Source organism: Neodiprion lecontei, chromosome 5 (genome assembly GCF_021901455.1).
Source record: "Neodiprion lecontei isolate iyNeoLeco1 chromosome 5, iyNeoLeco1.1, whole genome shotgun sequence".
Taxonomy (NCBI): Eukaryota; Metazoa; Arthropoda; class Insecta; order Hymenoptera; family Diprionidae; genus Neodiprion; species Neodiprion lecontei.
The window spans coordinates 27,978,549-28,004,992 of NC_060264.1; the positions used below are offsets into that span (position 1 = coordinate 27,978,549).

General features: G+C 39.9%; 3 non-coding genes across 3 annotated transcripts; 1 reads left to right on the plus strand and 2 right to left on the minus strand.

Annotated features, from left to right (window-relative positions):
• Positions 1–21,387: 21,387 nt before the first annotated feature.
• Trnaa-ugc lies at positions 21,388–21,459 on the minus strand. Its single transcript has one exon. It is a non-coding gene; the product is annotated as a tRNA-Ala (tRNA).
• A 216-nt stretch (positions 21,460–21,675) lies between these two features.
• On the plus strand, positions 21,676–21,747 carry Trnaq-cug. Its single transcript has one exon. It is a non-coding gene; the product is annotated as a tRNA-Gln (tRNA).
• A 291-nt stretch (positions 21,748–22,038) lies between these two features.
• On the minus strand, positions 22,039–22,118 carry Trnal-uag. The gene has a single exon. It is a non-coding gene; the product is annotated as a tRNA-Leu (tRNA).
• Positions 22,119–26,444: the final 4,326 nt, after the last annotated feature.

Here is a 26,444-nt window from a genome sequence, read left to right on the forward strand (position 1 = left end):
AGAGATCCCCTTTGACCGTGGGTGGTGTATGCGATCGCCGAGGTTGAGTTGTATCAAAGCAGCATATCGGCGAGGAGGAATAATTAACGATTACAAAGTATTTCGTTCAGATGATTATCAGTCTAGGCCGGAAAGGCAGAGCTCGGCATCCCCTTAACTTCCGGTACTTTGATGTCATCGCCAGCTTCTCTTGTTTTCAGCCCCATTGTACTCGGCGTAATGCGCAGCATATATACCTTTACGAACCGTGATAAAGCACCACCGGGTGTATCAGCTGCACGGCAAAAGAGAGTCGAGTCTCTCTATTCGTAAAGAGCTTGCGAAGAGCCAGAAACAGAGAGAGAGAGAGAGAGAGAGAGCAAAGTTTCCCATTCACTCCAACTCGCCAACTGAAATCTCCCCGACGCTGAACCTAACCTAACCCAACCTAACCTAAACTCAACCAAACTCGACGTGTTTTCAACTGAATGAGGTGAAAGAGTGGAAGAAGAAAAACGGCAGGGAAATTTCAACCCTCCCCCCCCCCCCCCTGATAGGATTGAGAAGAAATAAACCGGGTCCGACAATCTTCTGCAATCGGTATATAATGTGTACCTACAAAGTTAATGACGTGTCAGGATCAGCCCCCTGTACTGTTTCACACACAGACTGTGCCAGTAATGCCGTACAGTATGCCCGACATACGTTTTAAAGCCCTGGATAATCGGTCATTAAAATCAAAACGGTTACCTACATTATCTGGAACAGTGCACGACAATATACCCTGCAGTTCAGCTACTCGTGCACCAAAGTCAAACGAAGAGGAATATAGCCAGAACAGAGACAGTGCCTGTCGTAAAGTTTAATTATCAAACTTTACGATCATTCGAGGCGTGAGAGGTACAAAATAGTCAACGATGTAATTTCCAGAAAAGATCAAACTGCGCGTGTCAGCGGAAAGCTTTTCGATCCAACGTCGAAATCTCGAATTCAAATAGAGATTCAAATCTACGGTGATTTGATCAACTCACTTTAGTTCGTTGATCATCGGAGCTTCGCGATAGTCCGACGGAGATAAACGCATCGTCGTTTCAAGGCCTGATGAGCGATTACAATTACATCAGGATCTCGAACTCGTCGAAATGGAATCAAATCTGATTCACCTCTACACACTTCACGACACTTCCGGTCAGCTTAGTAAAGCAAATTCCATCGATGAATGTTCACATACGACCGATCCGACTCCGTATTATCTATATCTGTAAAAATGATATCATTTCTATTTCGGTGATTTGCGGTTTGTTATCCCTGCGGCGTTTCATTTCGCATTTTATTAGATGTCCGCTCGCTTGTATGAGATACGTGAACGGAATGATACCCCCACTTAAACGCAACGGTGAAACAGCTACCGGTCGAAGTCAGAGTCTCAACTTTTTATTGCACCATGAGGAAGTTTCGTTCCGTCGTCGTCGACGTATTTCGTATCGTGTACCTATACGATTGACGACAACTGTGATGAAAACGACAACGACAAAGGAAAATGGGCTAACAAAAAATGTATTTAACGTACGGCTTTAATGACTACTGCAGCAGGAAGAGAGAGAGAGAGAGAGAGAGATGGAGAAAGAGAACGAGGTAGATTCGCCATATACCGTCGAAACTAGTTTCTCTCTGTTACTTTGCGCAATAAAGCCTCCCGGCGCTTTATTGTCCGGATGATTCTCTAAACGCCGAACGATTTCGGTAGGTACGCAGAGCCCGGCTGCACATGACCAGAAGCGTCATGAACATTCGTACAGTTGGCCCGCGTTCCGTAGAATTTCCGGTTTATAAGCGGCGACCAGGGACGAGTAATGGGCAGCCGTTAACGATTAACGATTCATTTACGAACGCTTAGTACGACGACTCAAAACGTTAACCCAAACTCGCGCGCTTTTCCCGATTATGTAACGCACACCCTCCACGTCGCCACTGCGGACGAAACCCAACTTTACCACCAAAGCCGTACCGCCACTGATATCCGCAGTTCCTCCAATCTTTACTTTTACCACCCCACTACCCGATTTCATTACCATCGCGATTAACGGGTGCTTCCCTCGACCTGCCCTTTTTTCCGCCTCTCGCCTAAACCGTCGATTCAGGCCGAATAGCAGACCATGTAATGCCCATTTTGTCAACGTGAATCTGGCGATAACAGTCGAACAAAGGATCGATGATGGTACAACCAAAGTCAAAGGAACGAAAACGTTCTTTCGAGATTCGCTGCATCCTGCATAAGTGAGACGGAACCCAGCAAAATGTAGAATAGAAGACAAGTTCACATGTGGTATCCTCCACCATCCAGTTTGTCGACGCGAATCTGGCGACAAGAGTCAAACAAAGGATCGATGATGGTACAACCAAAGTCAAAGGAACGAAAACGTTCTTTCGAGTTTCACTGTATCCTGCACAAGTGAGACGGAACCCAGCAAAATGTAGAATAGAAGACAAGTTCACATGTGGTATCCTCCACCATCCAGTTTGTCGACGCGAATCTGGCGATAACAGTCAAACAAAGGATCAATGATGGTATAACCAAAGTCAAAGGAACGAAAACGTTCTTTCTAGTTTCACTGTATCCGGCAGAAGTGAGACGGAACCCAGCAAAATGTAGAATAGAAGACGAGTTCACATGTGGTATCCTCCACCATCGATTAACGTACAATCGTACTCTGTTATTATACCCAAGCACATACCGACAAACAAGCATATATGCTAAGCAAATGTACTTAAAAGCAGTATTACCAAGCTATATCTTTAGAGTTCTGAAACCAAACGCACACCGTAGAAACATTGTGATTAGTGCGTACTTACGATAGGTCTAAAAGATCCGTTCCAAGTTGCACTAAAGGGTTTTAAAAGCCTGCGGTAAACCGTGTAATAATATTCGATCCCGTATCCTTTCGTTGTTCCTCTAGGATAAAAACAGGAAGTAAAAAAAAATGTTTCGTAAGTCTAAAACGTCCCGTTAAGTACGTTAAAATATTTCGATCTCGTACGTGAAACGATTCAAAAAATGATACAATTTTCATTGTTCGATACGACCGTCCGGCGAGAGTAAAAAACAAAAGGAAATATCTAAAGAGAGCGGAGGATTATACTGGTTTAACAGCGTGTTATCCCGAGGTATATTACAAGCTGAACTTGGGTTAGCGGAGGCGTGGACGACGCATGCAGGCGTACATAAGCGGCTCCACCGCCAACAATTTGCATAGGGTACGGTAGCTTTTTAACGAGACGTTAAAAGCGCTTAGCTTGTTAAAAAAAAGTCTGTCCATCTTTCTCGCTTCTGTTGCGAGAACCGTACATACCCCGACCAGGGCAATTTGAGCCAATAATTTTTCGCCATTTCCACAACAACGATTACTATCGTATACCTACTTACAGCCTGCAGCAACTCCGCATGCCTTCTGCCTAGGTGCAAACACACGTAGCAGCCGACTGTCAGACATCGTTCCGCAAGCTTAATGCGCGTCGCTTAGCACGGTGAAAAAAAAAAGCTCGACTCTCCTACACGCGTTTCATACTCTGGACATCCCGACCACCGTGCGACTGCCGGCAGGGTTAATACGTATGTACGAAGATCCATTATATAAATGTATGGATTTTTTTTTTTATTTTTACGCGATAAATTATAATACCGTCAGAGGCGGTGGATTATCTCACTCGGCCTCTTAGCAAGCTCGTAGTTAAATCTCCCGCTTCTTGAACCTTTCAGCGATTGTTTTTACTCTTTGACATCTCGTATCAAACTCGGACATCGAGCTAACCCCCGAGAGATCAATTTTGTGCTCGTTTACCGTCAAGAGAAGGCGAACAAACGACGTGCAAAAACCACGCGTTATCTTAAACTCGTTTATATTCGCAACTCGCTTCTTGATGGGTGCACTACGTCATTACCACGTGAATAAGTAGATGGGCATGGAGCCACTTACGCGTCTCGGTACTTGCCGATCGTCGACGATCATTCTCTCTTTCTTTTTCCCCTCTTTCCCTGTCCCACTCACTCTCTCTGTCTCTCTCTCTCTTCTCAGTTTCGATTCTCACTCTTGCGAAATCGTTGACGTTCGTCTTGCGGTCGAAGCATCCGGGAAACTTGAATCAACCGCGAATCATACGATGCTTACTTATCGACTGTATTTTAACTGGTAAACTCGCTTGTTTACGCTGAGACACACGCTGAGAAAAATTTCATTTGTTACGGTAGCTAGAAAAATTGAGTAAAACAGGTATCGTCGAAAAAACTGTTTCAATATTGTTGGGATTACGATCCTTTTTTGATAATTGCAACGCAAAATCAGTTTCTGAGGTTTACTCTACTTTTTGTAATTGAACAAGGCTTTAACGTCAATTTATCGGTGAAAAATGAAAATAGTTAACCGAAACTAAAAATTTCTCTCAGTGCAAGATGATATCGCGACAAGCAAAATGTCTACATTCGATCAAATTTATAATTATAAATTGTCTAGATACCGGTCAAGTTCTCCAGTTTGATTCTATACTTTTCTGAATTCCTAAATTGAATTCTTTCCACTGAATTGATATCATCTAGCGAAGCAAAATTTCTAACTATACCGTAGCATGAAATGAGAAATGAATCTATCGACATCGATTTTTTTTTTCCTACCTCTCCAATTTGATTGATTATATTCTACTTCACACATATACCGCATGACAAAGGTTCTGTTCGTCTTGTAGGTACAACAAGGACAGATCTACCTACCCAACTAAGATCCGTAGGTATAATACCGCGAATATCAATTACAATTCCAGCCGCTAGACTGCGGACAGACAGACCTAGACGAGAAGGCGAGTCTGTAGTTACGTATACCAACGTTATACGGCTAGCAAGTCTAGTTGTCAGAAACGAGGTCGATGACCAGCCTTGACGCTGTTATTTGAAGGTGAAATTTACCGGCGCATGAAACGGTATAAATAATACAAGGAAATTTCTTACCCACCACAACTCGCACAGCTATTACACAACATTTTTCAATACTGGGTATTCAAGACGAATCTTGGCTGAAACGCGAAATCCAACCGTTTGTCTTTTTCCGTGTATACACGTGACGAATAATCGTTGATCAAAATTTGTGCAAGAAAATTTAACAAGAAATTCAAATAACCCGCAACATTGTGGACAAGAATTTCTTTGAAAATAATAAGGACGGAAGTGATTCACTGCGGCATGTTGCGTGTTAAAAAAAAAGAGTAGAAAAAAAAAATATTCGGGTTCACGTTGCTCCCGCAGTTTGACCTCTGGCATTTAGTTGCTCGTTTGAAAGGCTCGTTGGAGAGAAAATAATTCCGGCATAGTTTATGTCGCAGCGGGCGCGGACGGCGGTGGAAGCGGTAAAAGCTAAGAGTCGAGTCGAGTCGAGTCGAGAGTAAAGGGAGGGAGAGGAGATCTATATTAACCTTTGTGCACAGAGCTCATTAGACAGCGGAGCTCGACCCGGCGTCAATTACTTACCAGTCGAAGAGTAATTATTCGAGACAAGCTTCGCGACGTTTAGCCAGAAGGGGTTTCGGAAAAGAATCCCCAAAAAAATCCAACCCCGTGTTGGAAAGAAGACAAACCGTGCGAGTAAACGTGAAATTAAAGGTATGCGTGGAGATTTTTCCGTCAGGGTGCAACATGTGCGTTTGGAACGAGCCAACTTTCAACTCCCCCGTTCTACACTTTCAGACAAGTCGGTATTGCCGGCTTCTTACGGACCAGTCCCTTAAATTGGAGGACCGTAAATAACCGCAAGGAATTCAAACTATTTACACCGAAGATTCATTGCGAACGAAAAACAGGCGGAAGCCTCCCCTGGAACAAACGTCTTCCAAACCTTTACCTCGTACTTTACTCTTGGCAATTTAAAATTCGACCACCCTGAAAATCCTTCCGTAAATTCGTGCCATTCTGTGTTCGTACTTAGAAAAATGAAACCGTTCAAAAAATCATTACCAAGCTTGAATCTTGATGATTTTTTCGCTTCATACGTTTGATCAAAGTTTTTGGAATACTTTTTTGTTCAATGATTGATAAGTCAAAGTAAGATTCGCACAGCGAGTATTAAATAAGAGGTTCGAAGAAGACGCTATCTCAGTAAAAAAAAAAAAGAACTGTGCTTAGAAATGATGCAGCAATCGACAATTAAAGTTTGCTTTGCAGGTTTGACTGTGAAAAAAAAAAAAAACGAACTAACATCGACCAAATTTTCCAAAAATATCTTAAATCTGATCAAACGACAGTTTCCTACATACCTGATGCATATTTTTCGCAAAAGTGACGCAGATTCCAAAAAAAAAAAATACAAGCTATTTTCGAGTGAAATTGACAGGCCTGTTAATTTTCCCGACGAATGCAGTCAAAAACGAGCAATGAATTATTCAAATTGAAATTCGATCTCGTACATACGTAGACGTAATATAAACTGAGAAAAATTTCTTGTTACAGTAACTAGAAACGTTGCGTACCGATCGTACATTCGCCAATATGTAATCTGCAATTTTTATTCTCCTTTCTCTCTCGCGCTCAAATTTTCTTGAATCATGGTGCAGTAAGAGACCCAAAATTCATCATCTGTTCAAAGTTCCGATCGAATCCAAGCTTGATCGAAAATACAAGTTTTTAATTTTGAATTTCGATGTAAGATTTTGACAAACGAATAGAACCTAATTAGCCGTTTTGGAGTACCAAGTGATGAAATTGTGGCGAAATATTGCATTGATTTACAATTTCGTTGGCTATTAGAAGACTTTTCGATTAAGCTTGATGGATCGGAACTTGAAGTACACAATTTATCGAGTTGACATTTTGGAAAAAAATATAAAGGAGAAGTACATATTTCTTGGATAAATCGAAGCCTTTCATTCACGGGGGGGGGGGGGCATAAAACCGATCAATTCTACAGTTTTCGGTGTAAAAAAAACGTTTCGTCATGGAAACATTAGACCCTTGGTTAAGTTACCAAAGTGTGATTTATTTTTCACGCCGGGGTGAATTACACCTACTATTTGGCAGTTACAGTTCATTGGCAAGAACTTTAGTTGGATTGATTAAGCTGCTAAAATACGACGTTGATTTGTATAAAAAAAAAAAAAAATTGTAAATGTTAAATAATATCTGCCGAATAAGAAAGAAATATACCCATGATATGAAAAGTGGCTTTACGCAGAGAGGATTTTTAAATTCGTTTTCATAGTTGCGCGTTAACGAGCTTGCCGTTCAAAAGTCATGCGCAGAGCTTTTTTCCTTTGTTCAGCGAAACAGTTTATTGTTTTTTGTTTACTGTAGACGAAATTTGCCTACGCATTACGCAACGATACAACATCCTTCTACCGGGTTTCGGAGGTGGCTCCAAAGTGTTTGGAAACTGTTGCAGCATGGGAGGGTAAGAAGAGGCCTCCGCGAAGAACTAAAGCGCTTATCAAAGTCCGGTGACAAAATACGCACGCAATGTTTAACGGCAAAACCCCGTCTTTTTCTTTGAGACAAGCCGGACAAACCCCGGCGGAGGAAGAAGAAGAAAAAAAGGGAAGTCATAATTTTTTTTCCTGATTGTGCTTCCCTCCCTCCCCGTCATCTCTCTCTCTCTCTCTCGTCCTCCGCACGCTCCACGGATGCATGTGCGCGATTTCGGGGGTGTAACGAAAGTAAAAAGTGAAAAAAGAAAGAATAAAAATTAGCTCCTTGAAACGAGCGAATGGCGAGCAGGTAGCCCGGCATGGCTGGCGTTATTAGCCTGGCTGGGGGTCGCGCCGTGTTTCAACTTTCATGTGCACCGACGGCGGTGCATTGTTTCCTCCATACCGCACGGGACTCTGGCTGGCCTTTATTCGCCGCACATCAAAGTGGCCCCCGTACATCCCGTCGAGCTGAAACAATCCCGCCAAGCCGGACTACCGCGCATTCCAAAGTTTTCCCGCCAAAAAACCTAACCCTTATCGAGCGATCGCAGCAGCTTGTTTGTCAGAGAACGTTGTCACTCGACGCGATCTCGCGACGACTGATCGGTTGGTTTTTTTCCCCGCCGAATCCCGACCGATTCTAACCTCTTTCGGGACTCGAAATATCATCTTTCTTATTTCTGAAACAAGCGATATACGCGATGTTTCGTTCGCGAGCTTACCGCGATTCGAAAGGGACGAAGGGTTGCGCAGAGAGAGAGAAAGAGAGAGAGAGACAGAGCAACTCTCCGAGGTCGTAAACAACTATCGTCACGAGCATTGTCCCCATAGGTTTTTACGACGGTGAAATATATTACTAATCAAGCCGGCATCATCACCGTCGGTAGCCTCGGTGGCCCGAGCACGTCAACCGTGCGGTGCAGACTCTCTCTCTTAAGATGATTAAAATCGTCAAAGCTTAAAACTGGCAAAGGGTTAATCATCCCTCTGCTCTCAATTATCGCCGCAGAGAGAAAGAGCGACGGACGAACGGATTACACCGGCTATATGTATATATACATATACGCCGACCGACGTCTCTGACAACTTTTTCCAACAGCCCTCATCCCCTCCTCTGCCCCCAGAGATGCGATTTATGTTACGTAGTGTCCGTTTCAACGTTGCATACAAACGTGCGATTCGAATGCAGGAATTATAGAGAAGGACTTTGCAGACTGACGGTGAAACGAACGTGTCTTTGGTATCCGACGATACTGGCTAGAATTTATAGTATTTTAGTTTGGACGAGGGGTTCAAACTGTGGTATGAAACTTACGGAATACACGCAAATTGCAAGAAAAATGGCGACCATGCCAAAACGTTCCCTTGCTGACTCGTCACTTTTTCCTAACCAGTCGTGATCTATTCATTTTCATACAATCTTCGCCAATTTCTGATTAATTCTACGCAGCCTGATACTTCCGTTAGTCTCGACTAATTGTAAGTAGCCACTCGGCAATTTGATGATATCAGTAACTTCGAAAGATTTCGTACAGTTCAACCCTTTAATTCACGTTGGAATGCTTAGCGTTCCCACCTTTCTTTTTTTTTTTTTGTAGCTTTTTACTTATTAAGCTACTTTTTTGGGATTAATATTGGAGTTTTTTGGATTCCACATGGTCCCTAAAATATTTCTTAGTTTAAAAAAAAAAAAAATATATAATATAAATATAATAAATAAAAAAAAAGCATTTTCGTGCCAATCTACGATGAAAATCCGATCGCCAATTTTTACACAAACTAAAAACGCGTCGAAAATTTTTTCTTCGCGTTGTTTTTGCTCGTCAGCTGTATTGGATCGGCCAATTTAAATTTCCAAACTTCGAGTTCAGATTCGTAATCAACGACCCGACCAGCTCGTGTGTGCAAAATTTCCATCCAATCGCACGTAAGGAAAAATGCGTGCGTGAAAGGATCAAGCAGTTCGTACATCCCGAAATTTCAAAAGCAATCAACCCTCAGTCCAGACGCGAATTCAAAATCCCTGAACCTTATCGTTCACCCAACAACGAACTCTGTCACACCTTGAAAAACTTTTAGATTAAAAGACAGAACAATTTCCATTAAACAAGAAAATAAAACGAGCCAAGAGAAAAATCTCGATAAGCTTGCGCGGAAGAAAAGAAGCGCCAGGCTTGTGTGTGTGTGTGTTACGGTATAATAAAGAAATCGTCGCGTGTCGCGAAATCAATTCCGAAGGCTTCCTCGAGACGAGTGGCATGTCAGCCGAGCCAGGCGAGGTTGACTACCTGAATGCCACGTGAAATAAACTACTAGTATTAGTAGCCATACCATTACCAGTAGTTGTTTCTGTAATACGGTCTGCCAAACAAAGTAATTCCTCATCTTTTACTCGAGGACGATGGGACGAGTATCGAGTCATTCAGTCATTCAGTCAGTCGATCAGTCACTCACTCAAACTTGATTAGTACACGGCGTTTAGGGGTTTGTTTTCGAGTGGTTTACCTCTTCGGGAGTTGGTGCTAGTTTAAGCATTTCGAGTTACGGTATAAGTGACGGAGAATAATCACGCTAATGATATCAGGGAGGGTGAATGGGAGGGGGTGAGGGGTTTAACAGGATAGGTGCAGACTGGTACGACATTCGAAACACGCGAACCTGACATCAGCCGAACAATGAATCGCCTCGGCTGCAGCAGCGAACCCGGCAGTCCTCGGCTAATAGCAATAATAGCTGCACAGCACGGCGGCTACTCGCCGGTCGGCGCAATATTGCTATTTTTATTGGACGTAGCCCTTCCACCCCCCTCCACCCCCCACCGCCCCCCGGTTCGTTCTCTTTCGCTCTTCCTTATCGACTGTAGGTACAATCGCGAGGACGGAAAATCGCGCAGACAGTTTCATTATAACGACGGAGGTACGCGGCGACGTTGTTTTCTGTGTGTGTGCGAAAACACGGCCAGGATGAGAATCCGTGCTTTGATACAAGCGCCTTGGAACAATTTATTTTGGTTCAAATTTCAGGTCGTTTGTCGCTTTCCGCGAATTTTAACGCCACGTAAATGACTCGCGTCAGCGGAAAGTGAGTTACAAATAATTTGCAAAGGACATACAAGGCTTCTTTTCATTGAAAAAAATACTCTCAAGATTACCTACGCTGATTCGTGCAATGCAAAATATCGGCAATAATTTTATTTTTTTTTTTTTTTTTTTCTTCACCAGATTTACACCGAACTATTATAACCGCAGCGCGTACTGATTTTCAATGAATTTTTACAAAATTATTTATCTCGTCTTTGCGAAAGTTTAAAGGAAAATTATTCGCCGTTTGGGATTGGGCAGAAAATAGTTACGAACGGTAGGTAAGGAATAATGAGAGAAAAATAAAAAAAAAAAAAAAGACGGGGAGACGGACAAATAATAAAAAGACCGACGGTCACTAATATTTAGCGAACGAATGTTTTCATCCCTGTTCAGAGAAAATACTTCCTGCATTCGCCGATTTATGGAGCGTAAGAATTTGCGCGTTGAATAATTCACCGAAAATTTACACTCGCAGCTTCTTCATCTTTTTTTCTTGTTTCTTATATATATATATATATTTTTTTTTTTTGCTGTACCAACGGACGCGGACAAACCCTGCCGGTCTATTGTCGTCTTCATTTCTCTCACAATACGCAGAGTACGAAAAGCGAGAGTGAGAAAACGACAATGAAAATCAAATCCGTTTCCATACATAACCTACGGTTATAAAACTGTAATCTTCGATAAATTCGAACCAATTCAATTACTCGTACCGAACCATTTGCGTCTCGTTATCCCAACAACGGTGTCGATAATTTCCCCCATTAGCGCTCAATCGTAAGTAAAGAGAGATAAACGGTACCGTTATTTCCTTACAATTGACGAATACACTAATTGCTTTCACTGCACTTTGTACCGTACATCCATATGCGTATAAATTACTGTTTCAACAATGCAACGTATAATACACATATAATACAATTGCCAGAATTGACCAAAAAGAAGAAGAAGAAAAAAAAAAAAAAACATACGAATTACGGTGGAAGTTTTCGCAAAAAGAGAACAAAAGAGAAAAAAAAATCGAATCAAGCGAACGCAATCATAGTGTAAACCATTTTGTATTTCCGTTCGGGTAATTCTTTTGTTTCCTGCACGATGACGGGGCTGACTTTCGGCTTACTTTAAACGTACTTCAGCCTAATTGCCTTCTTCCAGACGAGCGATGCGTTCGGGTATACGTACACGTACGCGAAAGGTAATCGACCGCCGCGGTGTGAAAAACGCGTCGCGCGTGTGACTAATTTTCGGCATGTCGTGAAAGCGGAGAGTCGCTAAACTTTAACGCGATTACGAACTTGTCCTTGGCGCTATTCTCCACCAGCGACACGTCAAAGCCTCACGTTTCTAATCATCCGTGACATGCGTTGGCCTCTCCGAGTATCGGACGATGTAACTTGTCAAAACTCGACACCCCGTGTTTCACCTACTGCCCCCCCTCTCCCTTTTAACGTTCCCTCGATAAACGCGAAATCCCCAAGGGTTGGGACGCGGAACGAGACGAGATTGCGGGGGGGGGGGGGGGGGGGGGGGGCTAAATCGGGTGTCAAAACAATTTCGGTAAATGTGCGACACAAAACGCTCGCGTCTTCGTTTTACTTTCAATTCCAACGCCGCTGCATCTGTTACTCTCGTATCGCCTTTCGTTCGTCGCGAAGTGAGGAAAACAAGATTCAAAGAGAGGAGAGAGAGGAAAAAAAAAAAAAAAAAACAAGATTTGAGAAAAAAATAGGGGAGACGAATAAACGAATTATACTGTTGGAAACAAAAAAAAAACAAAAAAATTATATTCCAACAGATCCATCAAAATTTTTGGGTTAATTTTTCAACCATTTTTTAATTCATTACATGGTGAAAAAAATAAATTAAAAATGTGTGTCATATTCGCTTGACACGAGTGTAACAAATAACACAAATATACAGTGAATCAGCTGGGACATTACGTTCAGTTAAATTTTTCCAACAGTTTAGAGGCACGCTGAGAAAAATTTTATTTGTTACGGTAGTTGGAAAAATTGAGTAAAACGGGTATCGTTAAAAAAAAAAAACTGTTTGAATATTGTTGGAATTACGAAAAACGAAGCACGCTTAACCATTTCGTGCTATCGTCGATCCTTTTTTGTAACCGGAACTAAAAATTTCTCTCAGTGTGCCAAACATACCCGAACTTTCAATAGAAAAATTATATCAATGAATGAATAAATTGTGAAACGTACGTGGGTTATAGTCGAAATTTAACATTGGTGAAATATTTTTTACACTACATTTTGCAAAAGGAAGAAAGAATGGCAAGCATTGTAACCGAAGGTGATGTTGGTGGATAAATCGAAAGGCCGAATCCCCTGCACGGCAAGTTCCAAGAGGATTTCTCTCTCTCTCGCCTCGTTCTGAAACGGCAATCAACTTATCTCATGCTCACTTTGTAACTCGATCTTTCCGCCCGTATGAAAATTGGAAAATGGTTTAAAGTAGAGGCGAAATGCCGGGCAACGTGCATCGACAACGTCCCCCGACATCGTTCGCGTGCAAAATCGTATTTGTAATACTTATATACGTATATAGATAGATGAAGTCGGTTTATAACCGGAGACTGCGAGATGTTTGCGCAGCGTGAAATTGAATTACGGATTTCCTCGACGACGAATTCGATATTCTCTCTAACCCCCCGAGCCTTCGACCAAAGCGGTTTTCCGTAACTTGACGGTTCAAGCAAAGTGATTCGAATTTCATAAAATATTCTTTACACCGTCGCGTCGCGTTATCACGTACGTCAGTTGTGCAAAATTGTTTTCTCCAACGCGATGGGAAACGAAAATTTCAATCCAACATATCGTGGAGTAATTTTTCAATCATCCTACGACTGTACCTAGATATTATAGGTACGATTTTTCCATAGTTTTTTTTTTCTTTTCGTTATTCCGCAGTCTCTTTTCACCCTCAGTTTTTTGAAAACGAAGCTGAACGGCGATGGCGGAATAGGGAGAAGGGAGAGGAAAAAAAAAAAATTTAATCAACTAACTCGAGAAGCCATAAATAACTGTTCGGTGGACGGGAGTTGTACATGGTGGGTATATACAGAGTTTCTCTCTCTCTCTCTCTCTCTCTCTCTCCCACGTGTGCGGTCAGACAATGGATGACAAATTGCACACGAAAGGAAAACAAACCTGAACACGGTCTAGATTGAGCCGATTCACAAGCTGCGTCCTCGCGGTCTGCCGTATCATCAATATGTTACGGGGAACGCGTGTGCGCGAGGGTATATTAAGGAGGACATAATCCAGGCGAGAAGACAATGTCTCCAAGTGACAAGAAAAATGATACCTCACCGCGGTGTACGCGCATATAAGCAGCGGCACAGAGTCGCGTCGTGCAAAGCATGCGAATAATGGCCGGCGGTATGATTCGCGAAAGAATCCGCGTTCCAGAGACAGGAAGAAAAATTAATCCCAAAGAATCCCGATGAAACATCGCGGCGCAAGCAAGCTTGGAATTCGTTCTTCGCATATTCGAAGGTGCAGATTCGGAAAGAGAGCGAAAAACGGTTGACCGTTCCGGAAGTCAAGTGTTGGTGATGATTACGTGAGGATACATTTTTAGAAACTTCGGGAACTTCGGTAAACCATCGCAATGAAGCAAAGCGTACCGCGTAATCATCGGTTTTTGGTAACTGAACGCCATCGAGTGTTTTTAAACATTGATTTTTGTTTCAATGGTTTCATTGGGTTGACGCTGCCAACTTGAACCTCACTAGTGTCAACATGGCACGATGTCGGTGCAGAAGTGGATCGTGGTCAGCAAAATACACGAAGTTGCGACATTCCGTATCTCACGATGATCAACCAAACCTCATTCGATACAAAAGAGAAGATAAATGTAAAGAAAAGTTGAAGAATCCATACGTATGTACGTTATTCGTACTCCGTCAAATGATTCTAAAGTTTTGAAACGGTGATTTTTGCGTCAATGGTTTCATTAGGTTGACTTTACTAACTTCGATTCAGAAGTCGATTGTAGTCACTCGAATACACGAAGTTGCGACATTCCGTATCTCACGATGATCAACCAAACCTCACTTGATACAAAAGAGAAGATAAATGTAAAGAAAAGTTGAAGAATCCATACGTATGTACGTTATTCGTACTCCGTCAAGTGATTCTAAAGTTTTGAAACGGTGATTTTTGCGTCAATGGTTTCATTAGGTTGACTTTACTAACTTCGATTCAGAAGTCGATTGTAGTCACTCGAATACACGAAGTTGCGACATTCCGTATCTCACGATGATCAACCAAACCTCACTTGATACAAAAGAGAAGATAAATGTAAAGAAAAGTTGAAGAATCCATACGTATGTACGTTATTCGTACTCCGTCAAGTGATTCTAAAGTTTTGAAACGGTGATTTTTGCGTCAATGGTTTGATTAGGTTGACTTTACTAACTTCGATTCAGAAGTCGATTGTAGTCACTCGAATACACGAAGTTGCGACATTCCTTATCTCACGATGATCAACCAAACCTCATTCGATACAAAAGAGAAGATAAATGTAAAGAAAAGTTGAAGAATCCATACGTATGTACGTTATTCGTACTCCGTCAAATGATTCTAAAGTTTTGAAACGGTGATTTTTGCGTCAATGGTTTCATTAGGTTGACTTTACTAACTTCGATTCAGAAGTCGATTGTAGTCACTCGAATACACGAAGTTGCGACATTCCGTATCTCACGATGATCAACCAAACCTCACTTGATACAAAAGAGAAGATAAATGTAAAGAAAAGTTGAAGAATCCATACGTATGTACGTTATTCGTACTCCGTCAAGTGATTCTAAAGTTTTGAAACGGTGATTTTTGCGTCAATGGTTTGATTAGGTTGACTTTACTAACTTCGATTCAGAAGTCGATTGTAGTCACTCGAATACACGAAGTTGCGACATTCCTTATCTCACGATGATCAACCAAACCTCATTCGATACAAAAGAGAAGATAAATGTAAAGAAAAGTTGAAGAATCCATACGTATGTACGTTATTCGTACTCCGTCAAATGATTCTAAAGTTTTGAAACGGTGATTTTTGCGTCAATGGTTTCATTAGGTTGACTTTACTAACTTCGATTCAGAAGTCGATTGTAGTCACTCGAATACACGAAGTTGCGACATTCCGTATCTCACGATGATCAACCAAACCTCACTTGATACAAAAGAGAAGATAAATGTAAAGAAAAGTTGAAGAATCCATACGTATGTACGTTATTCGTACTCCGTCAAGTGATTCTAAAGTTTTGAAACGGTGATTTTTGCGTCAATGGTTTGATTAGGTTGACTTTACTAACTTCGATTCAGAAGTCGATTGTAGTCACTCGAATACACGAAGTTGCGACATTCCTTATCTCACGATGATCAACCAAACCTCACTTGATACAAAAGAGAAGATAAATGTAAAGAAAAGTTGAAGAATCCATACGTATGTACGTTATTCGTACTCCGTCAAGTGATTCTAAAGTTTTGAAACGGTGATTTTTGCGTCAATGGTTTGATTAGGTTGACTTTACTAACTTCGATTCAGAAGTCGATTGTAGTCACTCGAATACACGAAGTTGCGACATTCCGTATCTCACGATGATCAACCAAACCTCACTTTATACAAAAGAGAAGATAAATGTAAAGAAAAGTTGAAGAATCCATACGTATGTACGTTATTCGTACTCCGTCAAGTGATTCTAAAGTTTTGAAACGGTGATTTTTGCGTCAATGGTTTGATTAGGTTGACTTTACTAACTTCGATTCAGAAGTCGATTGTAGTCACTCGAATACACGAAGTTGCGACATTCCTTATCTCACGATGATCAACCAAACCTCACTTGATACAAAAGAGAAGATAAATGTAAAGAAAAGTTGAAGAATCCGTACGTATGTACGTTATTCGTACTCCGTCAAGTGATTCTAAAGTTTTGAAACGGTGATTTTTGTGTCAATGGTTTGATTAGGTTGACTTTACTAACTTCGATTCAGAAGTCGATTGTAGTCACTCGAATACACGAAGTTGCGACATTCCGTAACCAAGCCTGAGTTGATACAAAAGAGGGGATAAATGAGGAGAGAAGTTGAAGAACCCGTCCATCTACACATTGTACGTAGGGAAACATTGAAAAAGAATGAGATGAATGGAAAGAGAAGAGAGAAATCGTAAATGTTTAATATCATGATTAAAGGCGGTAGACGTATACACCTTGTTATTTCAGTCTGGAGGATATTTCGCTTCTTTGGGTGTCGAGCATCGCGCGGCATCTGGAGAATCAAGCAGCGACGATGTCGGAGGGTGTTGCCGGAATTCCCTCCGCGTCTTTTCAATCCTCCTCCGTACCTCGGGCACAGAATTTTCCTTCGACTCTAAAAATTCCGCTCAAAATTAGCCGCATAAATATTTGAAGCCCGAGCTCACCCTCCTCGTCCTCCTTCTCGTTCTCCTTCCTTCCTTCCAAGGGTATAGTATTGCACACCGATAGTACCAACACGCACGATCGTTCAACGCGAGTCACAATTTTGGCGTTAAAGTGTGCAAACTATGCAGCTATACGCGGTCGAGTGAAATCCTTGGCTTGATACAAATAAACCGGGAATGGACAAAAACTGTCTGCAGCTCCGGTTCCATTGTCAATTCTACGGTACAAGTACGCGTATATACGATATACCCTTTTAGGTAGTTGGGTATAATATGTCGTACATAGCGTTGCTCTAACGCCGAGGAACGAAACAGTGACTGAAACTGAAACTGCTTTTTTCCCTTGAAATTTAGAGAGCCGTTGCAGACGCGGCGGTGATCCTTTCCATCTGATGGATTTCAAACACTCCGACATCACCTTTACTTCCCCTTCTCTCTATAACTCCCTTTTCTTCATTATTCCAGCGCAGTTTTTACTCTGACGAGAGTCTGAATTCCTTTTTCCCGATTATACCTCTATACCTGTGTATACTTGGAACGTAACGTAGAATTTGCGTATACCAAATAATACACTCCCACGATTTTAGAAAATTCGCTGTTCCTTTACGGGTAAACAAACGTGACACTAAAGTTACACTGTATCGGATAAGGCGATAAAAATTTTAATTTTATCCGGTGCTCTGGAGTAAAGTTCAACAACAGTCGGGAAGTTGAGATATGGACACGATAGCTTGAATGTCCCGAAAATCCACGAATCGAAGGAAAACCGTGAAATCTACAGACGTGTAACACACCGAGGGGTTGATCACTGTGCAAAAATAGCATACGACGATTATTGCAATTACGAAGACTACGAATTGATTAAAATTATTACAGGTATTGCAAAGAATTACAAGGATTACAAAAGATTGCAGGGATTACAAAGGATTACAAACGGTTATAGAGACTGCAGGAGTCAGAAAAAATTACAAAGAACTCGCAGAGATAGCAAAAGATCGGCGGATATTACAAAAATAGTAAGGATTACCGAGGATTACAAAAATTACCGTAGATTCCAAAACTGAGATTACAAAGATTACACGGAGGAACAAAATATTACAGAAATTACAAGGGATTACAGTAACACACGCGTGAACCGATTACAACAGCGATCAACCCCTCGTAATATACTTAACTCTCCAAATTGTACTCCCGCAACTATTTTACGACATTCGATCATTATTCATTGTGATATTTTCGAACGTACGTGCGAGTAAGAAGTAAAAATTTATTCCTCGGCAATCGCCGCGGGTGAACGATCGCTGCGTAGCAAAAAAAAAAATAGGTACGTAAGATAATATCGCATGCGAGTGTTATACGTGTGTTGTATGTCTGCGGCGTGTACATAAAGTACATAATACAATGTAGAAACGTGAAATAAGAAAAAAATAAAAAAAAACGTGAAAAAGAAGAGAAAGGGGAGAGGGGGAGGCGCGGTGTATGGAATGAGAGGAAAAAATAAGTATATTCGTAAATAAAATTTTGTTATAAGGGTGGCGGAATGGTGACACGCTCGACTGCTGACCCTCCCCGAAGTCCAGGGTCAAAACGGTGAGCCCCGAGAATATTATACCCTATCATATCCCCGAGATTTTTATGTTGTTTTCACGTAGTTACGCCACCGTCGGATTATATGTATATATTATATTATATTATATTATATATATATATACACACGCACGTGTATATTCAATATATACGTACGTATCTATAAACTTACAGGCATGAATGTACGTGAAACGTAAAAGGCGCAGCGTAACGGTCGAACGAATTACGTCGCGTCGAAGAGTCGAAAGGGAAGATTTGCAGGCGTTCGACCGTTTCCTAAAATCTCGTACGACTGTTGCTTTTTTTTTTTTTGTTTTTTGAAGTTATACTTCTTTAGGCGCGTTATGAAAAACTGATGAGAGTGAAATTTCAGGATGCGCGCGCATCGCTGTAACACAAAACTGTGACACAAAATTAACAGGATGAAGTTGCCCACTCAACCGAATTCATTAAGTCTCGAAAAAGAGCTAAACATTTATCCACATGGTTTTAGTTTTTACAGTCACAACACGTGTTTTACTTTCATACAAGCGCGAATTATATATGTGGCAATAAAATATATTCAGTAGTGATTTAAATTGAATATTTGGATTAATATTATTTACTATTTGTGAATATTAGTGAAAAAATTGTGCTAAAATACTTTTTCAAGTGCTCCAATATAATTGAGGTCAGTTATCCGTATGTATTATTTATTGATATAAATTAAAATATCATTATTTAATATAATTAATACTAAATATTATTAAATTGTCAATGTTGAATATTTATTATTGGTTTTTTAATATTTACAAAATGAGGAAATAAATTTAATAGAACATTTAATAAAAAGTTCGTGACAAAAATTTAATACATTATTTAAATATAATGTAAGACATCCGTTGTTTGTTTTATTGTTTTTTTTACATACTTCTTTTCTTTATCATTGTGTGACAGAAGATTTTGACATGTTGCGTGTTTTTTAATGATGCCAAAGAAGTATAACTTCTCACGCGTGTACGTAAGTACACGCACCCATTTTTTTTTTTTTTTTATTATACCAGATTTCACTGGGTGGATAATATTACCGCGTTTACCGCGACGCGAAAACTATTTCGTTGGTGACATCGATCGCGACGAGATTTTCGAGCCGTTTTGTCTCGAGGTGATGGAGTATAAATTTGGTGAATACTCCGAACAGCGTATGATTATTAATATCTGATTGTAAATTATACACCGCGTAAAGAGAATTGGAAAATTATGATTTTCAAGAGGGATCATTTTAACCACTAGTCCAGCAAAATATGTAATTTCGCTGTTTCTAAATCAGGTATCGTTGAACAAAAGCTGTTCGAATATTGTTGGAATTACGAAAAACGAGGTACGCCTAATTATTTTCCACTATCGGCGATCCTTTTTTGGTTGTCGCAACGCAAAATCGGTTCGTGAAGTTTAATCTACTTTTTTTAGTTAAACGAGGCTTTAACGTCAATTTATTCTTGCACGAGCATTAAATTTTCGCAGCGCAAATGAGAAAGAATAGCAACGGATACCAGAATTTCCGGTAACAGCTATAAAACTAATTTTCATTTTCTACCTGGAACAATATTCTCCGATTGTGGTAAAAAATGAAAATAGTCAAGGACCGAGCGGTAACCGGAAATAAAAATTTCTCTCATTGTCAGTGCACCACGATTAACGAACACACATCGACCGTGTTAAGGGTGTACATTTTTTTTTGCGTTCAGGGCTTCGTTCCCCCTGAATGCGTATAACGACTTATTGCCGAGTAGGTATTCAATCTCTGCCAGAGTGATATTTCCATGCTGTTTCCGCGCCTATTTAACCCCTCGAAAATGAACACCGTCATCTCCTCGGCGATAAGAGTCGTCCCATGCTGAGATAAACGGTGTGACTGATTCAAAAACCCCGAGCGCTTTCAATTCCGTCACGACTAGGCTTAGCTAAACCCCACGAGATGATCCGATTGTCGTATTATACAAGGTTATACATGGGACTTTCCATGTGAACTTGGTGATTGGTTGACCGAGACATTTTTTCATTTTATCAATGATTTTTCCTATACTTGTATGCGGCTCGTGCGAACAATTTTTTTTTTATTCCAAAATTTTCGAATCACTTGTCTTTACCTAGTGAATTTTCAAAACCCATCACAAATACACTTGAATCGTTATTTTTTTTTTTTTTTTTTTCAACAAGAATAAAAACATTCCGTTTTTCAAATAAAATATTCTCACCTAAAATTCAGAGCGACGAACTGTTTTTTTTTTGTTTTTCCTGATTAAAAAATATCGATTTGGTTGTTTTTGAGGTGGGTTTTAAAGTTCGCATAATAGATACGAGTGTCTGAAAAAACTTGAATATTTTTGGTGAAGGTTTTGATAGGTCGTACCAACATAGGAAAAGATCCTTGACGAAATGAAAAAATATCATGGTCAACCGTATACTGAAATTTTTCACGTAGAAAGTCGCCCCCCCCCCCCCCCCTATACAAATTGATAATCTTATAGAAACAAAAAAATAAGCACTACAACCGAAACGAAATACGAAAATTATCGCGATTGAGAATCGAAATATTTGTTCCATCGTTGCAAAACAAATCCGAGAAACGGAATTCGAAACATGAAAAATGGATTTATTAAAAGAACATTTTAAAAATCGAATCGCTGAGAAGAAAAAAAAAAAAAAAAAAAACTATTTTCTCTCCGATCCTATATATTTTTTTCACCATCGAGTATCCCAGATCCGATGATAATATTCAAAAAAAAAAAGAAAAAGAACGCAAGAAAATCTAATAAAAAAAATCGTAATATAACCGGTGACACAAAAAAAACTAGACAAGAGAAAAGGTTGAAAAAAAATTTGGAGATGCCGGGGATCGAACCCGGGGCCTTTCACATGCAAAGCGAACGCTCTACCACTGAGCTACATCCCCAGATACATGATACTTGCATACGGTTGTATTTGACTGACGATTCGTCATCAAGTCTACTTCGTGTGATCTCACGCTGCATTGCCGACGAAAAAAATTAAACGAATCGTAAAATTCTCACGAGATTCAACGAATCGCCATGTTTCCCATCGCTTCAGTCTCGCCATCGTCGATTAGCGTTGGTAATTTGAATTCTCGTATTATCTCAGATAACGAAAAGGTTCCATGGTGTAATGGTTAGCACTCTGGACTCTGAATCCAGCGATCCGAGTTCAAATCTCGGTGGGACCTTGTTTTTTTTCATCTTTCCGTGTTTTATTCTTCTTCAACGACCGGTCGGATTTTTTTCTTTCTTTCTTTATTTTCTCCACAACCGTTTATTTTTCGCAAATACGAACGTACCGCGTCACGCTATTTACTCGTTTTCAAATATCGCGTATCCTTTGTTTACACTCCAAACATTAAATATTGATATTTCACACTCGCTGTAGCTTCGTATTATCGCATCCTATATCGGACCTCGAGATCCCGGAAACGAGACGATTTGGTAACGAATTCAAATGGAGAAAAAAAAAAAAATTCTGACAGCGGTGGGATTCGAACCCACGCCCTTTCGGACTGGTGCCTAAAACCAGCGCCTTAGACCGCTCGGCCACGCTGCCTTCGATAACAGCTGACATCTATGACGGTATAAATAAACCAGATATTCGGAGAGTATGAAACGACCAGATAAAAAATTTTATTCGCCACTTGAGTTGGCGAAAAAAACAAAGATTCAGATTTTCCAAACGACGATAAATCACCTTACCCGCAAAAACACGAATTTCTCCTGCGTTGACATTAAAAATATTCAGTATTCGTGATGATCGTGAACAAAGAAGATGAAAAAATCCATATGACGCAAAGAATTATGTGCAGAAATATCCTGGATTAATTTCACTTACCGATGCTTAAGGGAACTTGGGTACATTAAAGGCCGAAAAAACGGCCGATTTGTTGCTATTGTCATTCCATTTCATTTAGACCTCCACTTTTTTTTTTATAACAAAGTACACATATTCGAGTATTCGTGAAATTTTTCTACGGCGGTGATCCCTCTGGCTAAACGGCTGGTCTGAACCAAAAAAAAAAACAAACGTCATTTCGAAGTTAAGATATGAAACTAGAATTTCAGTGATAAAATCTTTGATTTTCGAAAATTATTAAAAATCCCGACCGTATGAACCAAAAAAGCAACAAATTCTCATTTTTGTACCCAGTCATTCGAGTTGAAAAAGTGGAAAGGAAAATTTATTAAAAATCTGTCCGACTGAATTCCAAGATAAAGGAATGAAGCATATGTGGTGCAAATTTTAAGTGAATCGATCGAACAATCATCGAATTATGTCCACCGATTTGAAAAACTTGATTTTTATACTTTCAGTTGAAAACAAATGATAACCTTGTTATGCGGCAAGTTTTTTCGTACAACCAATAGCTTGCTCTTTGTACCGACTTGAAAAAACGATGTCATTTCCCAAAGAGTTCGTCCTAAGAATCGGAAATAATTCGTCGACGTCTTTCTCGAATAGTATCACAAACTCACGGAATATAAAAAACATCCGCGTTATTGACTAAAAAAAGTGGCCAAGATTACGGAGAATTCCTTATATATATAGGTATATGGTGTAAGGGAGAGAGAGAAGATCTTTTCGCTGAGCTTTATTTCACCGCGATTGCAGGGAGATCAAGGTTCCCAAGGGAGGACATAAGGCGATATAATAAGATCGTTCCGCAGCGCGCCGCAACGTAGGAACGATCGATCGATCCCTAAATTTGCGTAAACTTTCTATATACCTAGTGTAATAACGGTAAACGTGGAGATAAAGCGTGCGGGGTGGAGAAAAAAAAACTAAAAAATAAAAAAAAAAAAAAGAAAATTAGAAGAAAAAATAAGATAGAAGCTGCGGAAAAAGAATTGGTATCTGTATTATTATTATTATTATTATTATGCAACGCGACGGTCCCCTCCGAATGAAGAAGAGAATAAACAACAAAAATAGATTGGACAGAAGTTCAAGCTACCTTATCGCTTTTGATGAGAAATTTTTTTACGTTTTCTTTTTACAAGTGAAGCGAAGATTTTTGTGGCGATACTAATTTTTTGGGGAACCCAGGTGGGATGATGAAAATAATGGTTGCCTGTTCAGTTCAACGATAAATTAAAATGGATACAACGACGAATGAATCAGATTTCTCAAAAAATATCACTTTTTTACCAAAGACGAAGAAAAAAAAAGTGCATATACCGTTCTCCGAAAATATACTAATTTTGATTTTTTTTTCTACTTTGCAATTACTTTCAGGCAACTCAGAAATTTGAGAAGTTATACGGTACGTGATTTTTTTTTTTTCTTCCTACCGTACCTCAACAAAAATAATTCAAACGTAAAGAACTGCGCATGTTTTTTTTTTTTTTTGATAAACAGAAACGTATCATTCTCTATATACGGTAATTAACCGCTTCTACGAGTCGACTACGAGCCGATTCCATCGAAGCGGGTAAAACATGTGCCTGAATAATTCTACAAATCGAATAAAAAATTTTACAATAACCTTTGTCAAAAAAATATCAAAGACTTAGGCGTTTCGAAATATTTATCACAGGCGATACAGAGAATCGTAAAACTTGGCGATACGTCTGATCTAAAATACGATACCAAAACGATGTGATCTGAAAAGTCTACTTTTCATCAATAAAGAAGCAAGGAGGAAGAAAAAAGAAAAAAAAAAATGATCTTTCAACACGTCCCTGCAGAGAATGAAGCAACAGAAGCCGATGTAGGGATATAAGGGGTATAAAATGGCTGCTTAGCATCACGTTTAGCAGCATCACTGGACCACTTCGCTCCGCGTTTCGAAGCTGTCGTCGAATGATTGATAACGCGTCATCTTCTCCACCCGGAAGGCAACGCACGGCACAACATCAACCACGCTTGCACCTCACCTTACACTCCTCCACTCTCGGATATAAACGCATGGATCATCCCTTGGATGACTTGCACCGAGCGAATTACGCCCCCGCATACGTTGAATATATATCAGGGCGAAAATCCCCGTTCGAAATTACGTTTATACATATATATAAACATATACATCCTCACGGAATGAGTCGTATGCTATGCCCGTGTACTTCATTTCCTTATTTTTCCCATTCGGTTATATTTATTTAGTTATTTTATTACGCGTAATAAAGGTGAAATTTATCCGTCTACGACTGCCGAAGAAATATAACGAAGCTGTGATTGTGTCAGAATTTACACGGTAAATTTTGCTACTTGTACAGGGTGTTTGGAAGTAAACGATGTTGAATTGCCTACCATCGAGGGGAAGAAATATCGGTAAGACAGGCCTACCGAGTCGTTATCATTTGAGTCAAGTCAAGTCATAAAACGACTTTAACGTGACTCCGGAACCCGATCACTAAACGCTCCGGCATAAGTTTTAAACAACGAAACAACTGCTTGTACAAATCCACACAACTTGACAACACGGGCCACCTATCGATAACTTGGAGTATCTGTTTTACCGATATTTCTTCTCCTCGGTGCTAGGCAACCCGACAAATTGCAGTTTTCACTTGTAAATACCCTGTGTACACGAAAGCTTTTGAAAAACACCCGTTTAATACCCCGGAAAGAAATAGCCTAATGTTTAGAGTGATTCGAAATTTTGTCTGGATCTCATCAGATCTAAGACTATATAATTTATAAATCTAATTAATCATATACCAGTTACAATTAAAAAACGTACCTCACAGCTGGTCTAAATTTAATATCCTTGTAAGAGGATTTTTCTTCGTTTCAATAATTAAGCGTTCTAATTTACTGTAAAATGTACATCAATTTCGGTATAATTATTGAAAATAAATTACTTGCCCATTAAAAGAACGGTCGCTATCATCCCTTGGCAATTTTTTCCTCTCTTCATTTTTATCGCATACATTTTTTTAATTCTTTTAGGTCGCGGCAGCAAAAGCGGCATCGAGTAATTGGAGGTAATTTGCGAGGCTCAATTTTCGGTGTAATTTAAAACCGAAAAATGGTTTGGCACAGCCGCCCTCCTCCCCCTTCTGCGACCCCCGACAATACACACAGGCCCAGAATGCACTACGCCGAAGGGCAGGAAGGCTTGCAAGCTCCGTGGTTCATCTCTCATATGCGCGGAACCATGTCAGGGGTTAATTTTATTTTCAGTAATCTCATTTTTACACGATCCTAGGCCACCCTTGCTTCGATGCGATGCCACAATTTTTTACTCATTGGAGATAAGTAAAATTGTTTCCATTCCTTTTTACAACTTTCAAGGATAGCTTTCTTTTCAACCTACAAAGCTTTCATTTCAAGTTGAAATTCAATTTTTTTTTGGTAAAAGACTATACGTTTTCTCGACTATCAGCTTCAGAACTTTATCTGTTACGATAAATTTTGTTGGTAAATATTGCACTGATATCAACGATTTATTTATATTCAAATAATTGCGCGACTCGTTAGTACAGTTATGTAAATTTAAGAATTCAAATTACGTATAAAAAGACCAATTACTCAAGTTCTCAAAGTGGTTGAAGATTATTTTTAATTGACAAGAAATTTTCTCAGCTTTCATTCGAATATTCAAAGCGAAACGAAAGTATTCGCGTGTCGGTATAGAACTTGAGGTAGAAGAGAAAATTGAGAAAAAAAACGAAAAAATATCGTAGAATTCAAAAGAAAATCAAAAATGAATTTATCTAAATCAACTTTCCTTTACACATTGTCAATAATACTGCATCGAAGTTCGTTTTTTACAAAAACATACAAGGCACGCAACTTATGAACAAAACTCGAAATTCATTACAGTCTCTAGAAAGAACAAACATTGAGAGTGTGATTTCTTAAACGTCGAGACGTCGAAATGATCGTCGATACGCGTTGATACGTGATAAATCAAGAAAGAAAAAAAAAAAAAAA